The sequence below is a fragment of the Nicotiana sylvestris genome, chromosome 6, assembly GCF_000393655.2.
Source record: "Nicotiana sylvestris chromosome 6, ASM39365v2, whole genome shotgun sequence".
Taxonomy (NCBI): domain Eukaryota; kingdom Viridiplantae; phylum Streptophyta; class Magnoliopsida; order Solanales; family Solanaceae; genus Nicotiana; species Nicotiana sylvestris.
In genome coordinates this window covers 15,673,047-15,682,496 of record NC_091062.1, presented here as the reverse complement: position 1 = coordinate 15,682,496, position 9,450 = coordinate 15,673,047, and the positions used below count along the sequence as shown (strand labels likewise).

Sequence of the window (9,450 nt, the reverse complement as noted above, 5' to 3'; positions counted from 1 at the left end):
ATTTGTTTAACCAAAAAGTGGAATTTCGGTCAAAGCTTTATTTTAGAAGAACTGGGGTTACTGATAATCAATATATAAAATGAATAAAAGAAATTGGCTTTGATAATAATAAGATAAACAGAAGCAAACAAAGTAATTCAGTATTTTTCAGTGATCTTTTATGTGTTTACAAATGATCAGTCTTCTCCTTTTTATAGTTATTTCTAAAGTATACATTTTGCCTTTGTCATAATAAACAATTAAAGGCACTAACTACGTTACAATAGTAATCATTATAATTCAATACAGATTTTCTAACATTTTTAGTATTTAATACTTATTAAATACTGTATCCGTACTCTCTTGTACTGTCAGATTCATTCTCCTTAATTTTTGGATTCAAATAGGTACGAGCGTCGAGTCTTTTGAATATCTGCTCATGCCTCTGCTCGTATCTGTTGCGACTCGTACCTCTTTGCTAATCGTCAATCTTTGACCAGCCTTCGTGTCATGACACGTAATCTTTCAATCACTTCAATATATATAAACTCAATCTTTCACAATACAAACTCATGTGGAAACTCAGTCCAATATAATGGCAAACGAAACCTTTTGCTAGGCCTGTCCAATTTATCACCAAACACTAGAAAATCTTGCATAGACCAACTAGAGTTTTGAGGCTGGACCATCTATCTCTAACAAGCTACAAGCCTTTAATGTTTGTTTTTGAAGAACTAAACCTAAATAACCGCTCATCTAATCACTTAGATATAATATATACATAATTTATGTATTATAGTGTATAATCTATATATTTTTAAAAGAAAATAATGAACTTGACCGGCTATTTGTGTAAAGATCCTTTGTTTTACCTATCCTATTTTTAAGACCCATGAGGTACTTTGAAATGTAAAATATTTAATTTGTACATAGTTTAGTGAACAAGTCAGATGTTGTTTCTTGTATGTCTTCTGCTTCTTCCATGTCTTCCGCCTTTTCCGTCTTCTTCTGTAAAACCTCTATGGGACTTGTAGCTTTCTTCCTCACTATTTCACCACCAGATTCTCCCGTTTTCTCCTGCTTTTGTAAAACCGCAATGGAATATTTGTAGCTTTCACTACTAGAAATTGGGCCTATGGGAACAGTTTGTTGGCAACGGTTGATATAACTGTTGCTATAGATGGTCTATTACAACATTTATAATCGTTGCATAGGGTATGGATCCTGTTGAGACACTTTTGTAAGTAAACCGTTGTAGTAGTGTTAGAATCGTTCCATTAGTCTTTTCTATAGCCACGGTTTTCATAACCATCACAATAGGTATATCTATGGAAACGGTTATCTTAAAATAAAATCTATTGGGACGGTTCAGATTCCCTCCTTATTTTCCCTTTCTATTTTTCTCAAATCCCTAACCTTTTGAGTGGAGTTTTATTTTAGTTGCTAATATTTCTAAGCCTGATGAGAGACAAAGTAGTACTCTAAGACCTTTTGTTGCCAAGTTCAAATCGATAGTTGAATAAAAAATATAGCATCTTGATATAACACTCCTAAAGAAGACTCCATCGTTTTGAAGCGATAATATGGAGGTCTATTCTGCCTATGGAGGTCGCGAATCTGGACTTCTAAAGAACATAGCTTTTTCTTCTATAGCTAGGTCCCATTTCGCTGGTAAAGGTCGCCGATCTGGGCTGCTAAAAGAACTCATTGTTTTCTTGCACAACTAAGTCTATTATCGAGCAAAGCCAACCCCATTTCACATTTAGTTCTTTTCGGGTTAGTGATTTTCATATGTACTGCAGTTTTCTTTTTGGGGGTTTGGGGGTTTCTTCTAATTTGTTCAATTTTATCTCATCTAAATAGTTAGTAGACTTGCTGGATTATCTCTTCCTACTCTGTGTGTAAAATGATTTTGAATACCCAATTTTCTATTAGCGAGTTGTTTGCTTGGTTGTATACTAAAATTGTGCTTACTCAAATTTGTCATGTATATTAACTATTCGACGAAATGCCGACCCATTAGCAATGGTTACTCAAATCTTATTTTTTGCTTGAATGTATCTCAATTTACAAATATTGATATGTAAGCCTGAATGCAATCTTGATGCCTCTGTTCTCTTTATATGTTAATCTATTAGGAAGAAGAGATATTGACGAATATTAAGCTTTAGTGACCTTATTTCATTCATGGTTGACCAAATAAGATATTATTAGTTATAGTTCATTTGGAAGTTGTACTCTTTTTAGTCTTTGAATTATCTAATTTGTGGCTATATCATCTTTTCATTCGGAAAAAAACACAAAAGTAATTCCTTTTTTGGAAATGGAATATGTCATTAGTCATTTAGAAATAGAAATTAGAATTGCATATTACAATTGCTACTGAAAGTTTAAAGATTTGTCAAAGTTGAAGTTTACTTTGATGTTTTTTTAAACTTTGAAAGATTAAAAAATTTACACTTGTTATGAGTATATGACAAAGAGAAAAGATGAGTTCTATCTATTGGGGTAATGTCTAATAGTTTAACTTTATTTTTCTCAGATTTGAACAAGGAGGCTTGAAATGGTCCTTTTTCTGTTAAAGTGGTGTGATTTACCTTTTCACTTCATTCATATAAGTTTGATTGAGCTTAGATATCTTCTCAATCATATTTGGTTTTCTGATTTATAATCGATTTGCTTGGAATCATAGGGATTTGCTTGTTCCTAAATCCTAGTTACAGTTACATACAGCCTAATAGAAAGTAATACGGAAAGGAGCATTTTGTGGACATTATGGCCGGGGACTTATGGTAAATTTAAAAAGTCTTGTTTCTAACTTGTAGTTTATTGTATATTTTAGTGTACAACATCATTGGCAATAGTGGAATCAAATGCTATCGAATTTGTGCTAAGGCTTTTTGGTAGCAAACGGGCACAACCAGTAGTGCAAGAATCTGCTGCGAAGGGCATTTTACAGAGGTTACCTGCTGGACATTTGCATAGTTTTAGATTCAAGATTATCTCGAAGGTACTATACTACTATCTCCTTTGTTTTTCTAATTTTAGGTCTATCTCATTGTCCCTTTTTTTTATGGAATTGGTAATTTGTAGTTTCTGTTTAAGGTTCACTACTTCTATTGATTTAATTAATATATAAATGCTTAAGATCGCTAAAAATATCATTCTTGAAGAACTAGTTGATTGTTTTGGTTATAACACAAATAGAATCTGTATGTGTTCTTCACTGTGGATCTTAATGTGTTGTCCTCGTTGTGAAGTGAAGGAAATTTATGGTTGATTTATATTGTTTTGCATGAATTGTAGTTGTTCATTAATAAGTTCAAAATTACCAGTCACTGCTTTGCAAAGTCTCCGGGCCTTCAGCTTAAAACTTGAACAAAAACTTCCACTTACATATTTTCAGAAATATCCTTGAAAGCTCGGGAGCAAAATCATTCAGAGTAGAAAAGGTCATTAAAAGTAAAAATCTAGACCTTTAAGAGCACCACTACATCCAATATTTTCCGTGAATCCTCAAGCAAATACAGTTCATGAAGCTGAAAAATTGATTGTTTAACACACCATGTTGTAAACTCATCTATGAAAACTCATATTTTCATCAGAAGCCACAAAAAAGGCTGGAACACATCATTTCCCGCTTATTTTAACTTTGATTGTTATCTTTACATATTTATCGTAGTTTCTCGATACTACGCATTAAAAAAATTTAGGCGGAATTGTCTAGTTTGTAAGTTCATCTCTAGGAACCTTCCGTTGACATCTTTGATACTATTTAAAAATTACTAAACTGAATTTCCTACTTTCCTATACTTATTAATTTAACTTGATATTGAACCCTCAGAAATCATGAAAAGTACCTATATGCCTATCATGATAATGAAGAAATATAGTACCACACGGTAGTGCTATAATTTCCCTCATATTTCTTCTTTAACTTTAGGTTCAGGAAAAATATATTGTGCAGAATTAACTTACATCTAAATGTATAGTACTGATAAGTTAAAATTTTCAGCGAAAGCTAATAGCAGGTAGTGATCCATAGGGTATTACAATTTTATAGAACCATACTTTACAAATTAGAGGGAATAATTTTGTTGTTTTTGCCTACTATATTATCTAGCAAGTGAAATCAAAGAATTCTAACAGGGAAATTGAATTCAACTCTTTGCAACGCTTTTATTCTAAATTTGTGATAAGAATATGCTAAATTTAATCGCTAGAAATTACTTATTGAGACTAATTGATGGATATGAATATGCGAAATTGGATATGAAACTAACCATGTGAGTTTGTTAGGTTTTGATTTTGTGTTTGAAACCATGAGGTTTTCCTTGTTCGATCTTTGCTATCGATATTCGATGTCGCTGTCTTGGTTATTCTGAAAATCATTTCGCTGCTCCTTTTTTCTTTCTCTAGTAATATTTTTGATAAACACATTCTTTTACTTCTGTCCGATTATGCTTGTGCTGCTTTCACTTAAAATGAAAGGATCTATGGATAGAAGACATGGAAGCACCTAATACGATGAACTTATAAGTTTATATTTATGGTCCAATTGAAATCAGAGTTGCGGCTCGTGGCTGCTGTTTTTCCCCTTCTTCTTCTACTTCACTACTACTAGTTTTTTGCGTCTTTCACTTGCTTGTTGTTGTTGTTGCTGCTGTTTTTCCTTCTTTTACAGCTTTTTATTTGTCGAAAAAGCCGTGCATACTTAGCTCGTTGCTGCTGTTTTACCCCTTCGTTTTCTACTTCATTGCTGCTATGTTTTGCGTCTTTCACTTGCTTGTTGCTGTTGCTGCTGTTTTTCCTTCTTTTACCCAATTATAGCTTAGGTACTCCATCATATTTCTTATTACAGGAAAGTGTTTAGGACGTTAGATCATCATGATCTATTTAGTATCATAAATATTAAACAAATCTGGACATCATTAAGTGAAAACAAATTTGCTTGGAATAAAAATGTTTCCAGACCAACGATACTCTGCAAGTTCAATATAGTTGCTGAACCAACTCCAATTCTAAATGATCAAAGAAAACTTCACTTGTTATAACTTCTTATAGAATAATGATGTTTTAAGCAGATTAAAATTTTTGGGATAGTCGTATTTACAAAGGAAACTCTGCCGAAAATTCTAGGAATTTAGAGAGTTAGAAAATTTGTCATTCAATTATCTTAAAAAAATTATTTAATTATTTCTGATTGTCTTTTGTAGGTGCAACGATTGCGGATGAAAGCAGTGAAGAAGACCTTACTTGAAAGTACTATTATCGTGTTCAATATTTTATTTTATAACTTTTTGTATGCAAACTCATCTATTTTGACTTTTGAATTGTTGATCAAACAATGTATTCATATTTTGTTTTTGTATATGGATAAAGCTAGTTGAATATTTTTATTTTATTTCGTGGTTTATATAATTTATGGTATATTAAATTACATTGCATAGGAATATATTCCTCATTTTGCTTCAATAAATATCAAAAACGATAATTGTGAATTGTTGCAATAGAGAATATAACCGTTCCAATAGACCTAAAATAATAACAGGAGCCCCTAATAACTGTTGCAATATGTTGCAATAGCCGTTGCAATAGGATAATGATAATTGTTGGAATATATCACAAAACCGTTGCAATATACATGAAAACCGTCGCAATAGACTAAGAAAATCTCTAGTATAATGATACCACAACGGTTTATAACTGTCCCAATAAAACCGAAAATCGTTCCCAAAGATGGAACAATGGTAGTAGTTCCATAACCGTTACAATATCCCTCTATGGAGTTGGTTTTGAAACCGTTACAAATAATCGTTCCAAGTGACCTATTGTCACGCCAGATCCCGGAACGGTTCCGAATCCGTCTCAGTATCCCTATAGGGCGGTTAATGTATCTATTGCCACGATTTTGAAAGGGTTTCCATAGGCTTAGTTTCTAGTAGTGTTTCTTTCTCACTATTCACCATAAGATTCGAACTACCAAACACTATAGAAACTACTTGAAACCAATCGTGAGCTCCACCATGAAACCACCTAAAAATACCGCGGTCCATCTCCAAAACCAAAACTGAACCACCAAACACTATCCATCCACCACCCAATCCTAGCTCTAACGGTTATGAAGTTTTGCACTATATCGTTTGAAGTGGTGTCTGGAGTGTAGTTGAAATTCAGATTCGATTTTGAAGTTACATTGAAGTGATAGAAGAAATTCAGACCCCAATTTTCTGAAATTGTATTAAAGTGATAGAAGCATTTTTTATCTAATTCTGAAGTTACACTTTGAAGCGATAGAAGAACTTCATATATATCTGATTTTTTGAAGTTGCATTGAAGCAATAAAAGAACTTTAGATTCGCTTCTTGAAATTGCATATTGAAGCAATAGAAGAACTTCTAATCTTATAAAACCCTAAATTTGTAACTTCATACATGAATTCTAAATTGTATTCCGAAGTTGTTTTACAAATTTTTATACAGTGCGCGTAAGACATTAATGATGGCCCTAAAATCGGGTATATCGCCACTTCTCCCTTTAAAATGATTATAACAAGAAGAACTTTATTGCACCAATTACCGTAAGTTTTTTTAATACTGCGAGTTTAATATGCATCGGTTTACACTAATGGAACAAGTAGGGGTAGGGTGGGCTAGGAAAAAGAGAAAATGTATGTCTTATACTATCTGAAATAAGGAGGCTACTAGAGAAAATTGAAAAAAGTGTCACAAAATTATGCATAATAAATTGGAAAATCATATAAAGATATATAGAACTTGCTCACCAGTAATCTTTGTTACACTTCCATGTCAATGATATTCCAAATTACTGGAATCTGTAGCTTTTTTCATAGCAGTAACATGGTTATTAACTAAAATGCAGAAGTATAGTGAAAGGAATTTCAAATTTCAAGGCTAAACACCAATAAGTGAACAGCAGCTAAAGAGACCATTTTCACTCAACTAAGATGACTGCTTCACGGTTTGTTGTACTTTCCAAAAAGATGAGTAAGCCCTCCTCTCCAACCCCATTTTCACTTATTACCGAAAATTACGTACCTAGGGATTTTTACCTTCCTATACCCTCCCTAATCAAGTTTTAATTTAATTATATGGTCATATATAATTTACCAATTATATACAAATTAGTTTTAAATGAATATTCCTTTAAATTAGGAATTGAATAAGGAATCAGTTATTTCTCACCTTTGTTCTCTCTGTCCTTCTCTCTCTCTCATGCGTCCTCTCTCTCTCTCCGTCTCTCTTTATCTCTCTATCTCTAATTCTCTGTTCTTTCCCCAATTTTTCTTTCCTCTAATGTTCTCTACTTTTTATCCTTTCATATTGTATATATTTTTAATGGAATTCAGCAATGGATTTCAATCGTTTTACTATAGGGTTTTAACTTAGCAATTTCCTTTCATGTTGCACAATTGGTGTTCATATTAAAATTATCAAACAATAAATTTTGAAGGTGTTTGACTCTCCACCATTGACACCCATTAAAAAGCTTGAAGCTTTGAATTCGAATTTTTGTTTTCAAAACCATTATTTGTTTGAATTGGGTGTTATTTCAAACAATTGTGAATATTATTTGGAGTTTATATCTCAATTTTAAGGGTATTTGGTGAAGATTACACTTGATTTTTGGCTGAATTTCAAGTTTAAACTCGAATAAATAGAAGAATAACATATGACATACAATATACTTACGAAATTGTAGTAAAGTTATATTATAATTATATGTAATGTATTCTGTTCTAGTTATATTTTTTTTTATTTGAATGTTGTATGAAAGTTGAAAAATAATTGTATAATATATGAATCGTTGTATAAAATTTGTATTTAAGTTATCAATAATATTTTTTTTACATAAAGTTGTATGTATCAAAATTGGAGTAAGAGAGAAAGTTTTGATTGGAATTTTAGAGAACAAGAAGCAGACACCACATACAAAATATATACAAATCAGATACAAAATATACAAAAGACATATTGTATAAAAATTTTATGAAAATTGTATTTAAGTTATATGATGTTACAGTTGTATTTAACTGGGTATAAATAATGTATGAAAGTTGTAGATAAGTTGTAAATAAGTTGTATACTATATAATTAGTTGTATGAAATTTATTTTTACTATGTATGTTGTTGTAGATATTCAAATTTTATTAAATTTGTACGAAATTTATTTTTAATTTGTATGTTGATGTACCATACATTGTTCTTTTCTCAGTTGATTTATTAAGGAAAGAAAAGTAGAGAATAAATTCCAAATCGACTCATGTACACTGATTCATATTTGTTTGAACGGAAAAACTTGAATATTGATGGGAACTGAATGATTTGGGTGGAGAAATTTCGTGTTTCACATTAAAAGTGCCATCGTCACGCTTCGAAAAAACAGAGTTTTATGTGAGATTTGAATTTGTGTGAGGAATTAATTGGGTAGCATAGATTCTTATTGGAAATACTAATACAAAGTTGAATTCGAAATTTGGAGGCGATTGGATTTTATTTAAAATCTGCTAAAACTTCGAATCTGCTCAATACGCTTTTTGATTCAACTACGATTGGTGTTGTAGTTTGATAATGTTGTTAAGAAATTGTTCAGTAAAAGAAGAGTAAAGCAATCGTAGAGATGGAAACAAGGATAAATTTTGGCAATAATTGCATTCAAAACTGTTGTCATATTATAGCGTATCTTTTTTTTGTAACTGAAATTCCGTTTGTTATGATTTAAAATAGGTAATACAAAATTGGAAGGAGTCTTTTTTTAAAAAAGCAAAACATGAGAAAAGATATTATAAATCAATAGTATTCTCTTATGTTGCACTTAATATCTGTAGAAATTACAGCCAAGGGGAGTTGTAAATGAGAATGACTACAGATTTAACTTGATGATATTTATAAAGTCCTTACGTTCCCAAATCCCTTTCAAAGCCGCTGCTTTTGTATCCTCCAGATGGACAATCCGGATCGAAAGCAAAGTAACAGTTTATCCAGATAACTCCAGCTCGAATCGATCTTTAAACTATGCTGGCAATGTTCAAGTTATTTGTCATGGAAGGAGTCTTATTAAAAGAGTAATGAAGAGAAAATAGGAAAAAGATGTAACTAAATCATCTAATTTAAGGCACTAATAATGTATTGTATATAATTTGTAAGTAATCCTTATTTACGGCGGGTAATATATAAAATTAGGACAATTTGAGTAAAGAAGTTTTAACTATTGTATAGGAAGGAAAAAAATTCCTGTATAAATTTACCGAAAAAGGATCAAAACTACCCCTAACTTTTTGGATTTAGTATAAAAATGCCTTCCGTCTGCCCATTGAGTCAAAAATACCTCCGCTGTTTTCTTTTGGCCAAAAAAGGCCTTATAAACTAACAGATCATTTAAGACAAAATGAAAGAAGACCAAAACTGCCCCTGATTTATTGGATTTGATTAATAATATCCTTTGTTTATC

The 9,450-nt window shown here is 31.5% G+C and overlaps 1 long non-coding RNA gene across 1 annotated transcript; it reads left to right on the top strand.

Moving 5' to 3' along the window:
* The first annotated feature begins 890 nt into the window (after positions 1 to 890).
* Positions 891 to 5,383, top strand: LOC104226818 (uncharacterized). The gene is made up of 3 exons (XR_710941.2): positions 891 to 1,755; positions 2,822 to 2,989; positions 5,196 to 5,383. It is a non-coding gene; the product is annotated as an uncharacterized lncRNA (long non-coding RNA).
* Positions 5,384 to 9,450: the final 4,067 nt, after the last annotated feature.